Below are 1,792 nucleotides of genomic sequence, written 5' to 3'. Positions count from 1 at the left end.
TTTGAGGCCAGCCTGAACTGCATAGTGAGACCCTGTGTTAAAAAAAAAAAAAGGAAAAAAATAGGCTTTTAGATTTAGAAGATGAGCACCCTGCCTCAGGGCCTCTCATTGCATCTCTCTGGATGTGACTGACAGGATGCTGAGTGATCCCAGGGGGCACCTGGTAAGTATAACACTCCCAGAATTCACTCTGTCTTAACCACATATGTGGCATATGGTCCTATGTATGAATCATTATGAAGTTCAAGTGAAGTGGTTTCTGTAGGTCAGGCCACGGCCTCTAACCCTCTAGTGCTCTGGCCTGCAGTTTAGACACTTCCTGGGTCTTCGTTATTCTTTTTTCTGCTTCTCTTAGGACCATGGAAGCAGGTCTGGCTCTGGGATATTGTCCAAATTTAGGTGGATAGAGGGAGAGCAATCCCACAGCCCTAGTTGTGCTACCTGTACTGATGGTGCTGGGGTAGGGAGTACCTCTAAATGAGACATGCAGATGTGATTCTAACTAATTAGAGGCTGTATGCTGTTCACCTGGCAGCCATCTATAGATCCAGCTAAGACAGCTAAGCCAGGCCTCAGTCATATGGGGTTAACTAAGCGTAACAAGAACTTGGGAGTTTGGGGCCAGGGAGATGGCTCAGTACAATAAGTGTTTGACTGGCAAATGCTAGGGCCTGAGTTCAATCCCCGATTCCACCAAAAAAAAGAGAACTTGGGAGTTGAACATTAGACCAATCATCAGGGCTAGGAAGTTAACATACAGTAGATAGAAGAAGTCTGGTCAGCCTTCAAAGGCCACGTGGGTGTAGGGAAAGATGGTCAGTAGGTAGGGAGAGAATAAAATAAGGGCGTCATTAAGCTTTAGTAAAGAAATTAATAAAACATCATACTAAAAGCAGTTTTGCCTCTGCAGTTAGACTCGAGCAACAAAGGTAAGATGACAAAGGTAGATAAAGAGAGAAACCAGACCCAGACAGAGGCTGGGTGACATAATTAACATGAGCTTATCAGGAAGAGCTACAGACAAGCACAAGACCAGGGCAGCCAGGCCCCTCACTCACCTCTGATAACATGTGAAGGAGAGAAGGGGCAGCCACCTAAAAAGTCTGTGTGTGTGTGTGTGTGTGTATGTGTGTGTGTGTGTGTGTTTCAGGCAGGGTCTCACTGTGCAGTTCTGATTGATCTTGAGCTAATTGTGTAACCCAGGCTGCTCTCAAACTCACAACAATCCTGCCTCCACCTCCTGAGTGTGAGTGCTGGGATTACAGGCATGCAGCACTATACCCAGTAAAAAAAAAAAAAAAAAGATCTTGGGCTGGCCAGATAGCTCAGTGGACTAAAGCACCTGCTTAGGCAGAGCACAGTGGCCAGGGTTGGGCCCAAACGTGCTGTGCCGGCCCTGAGGCACACTGAGACAGTGATTGACATTGGGTGTGGTGGCACGCACCTATAATCCCAGCACTTGGGAGGCTGAAAACAGAAGGATCACTACTAGTCCGATCTATGTTGTGAGACCCTGTAGACCCTGTTCTAAATACATTTTTTAAAAATCTTATTTAGAAAAAAAATCTTATTTAGTACATAAAAAGACACACACGTGCGCGCACACACACACACACACACACACACATATATATATATTACTGCACCATATACATACTTTGCTTAATTTCTATCTCTAAGCTGCCTTTCTGCAAGACACACACATACACATAAACTTGTCCATCATGAAAAGGGAAGAAGGAATCAAAGGACCAGAAAGAATGTAGTAAACATGGCTTCACTCAGGCCAGAG

This window comes from Octodon degus, unplaced genomic scaffold (genome assembly GCF_000260255.1).
Source record: "Octodon degus isolate 3935 unplaced genomic scaffold, OctDeg1.0 scaffold00342, whole genome shotgun sequence".
NCBI classification, from domain to species: Eukaryota; Metazoa; Chordata; class Mammalia; order Rodentia; family Octodontidae; genus Octodon; species Octodon degus.
Note: the sequence above shows the minus strand (reverse complement) of the source record.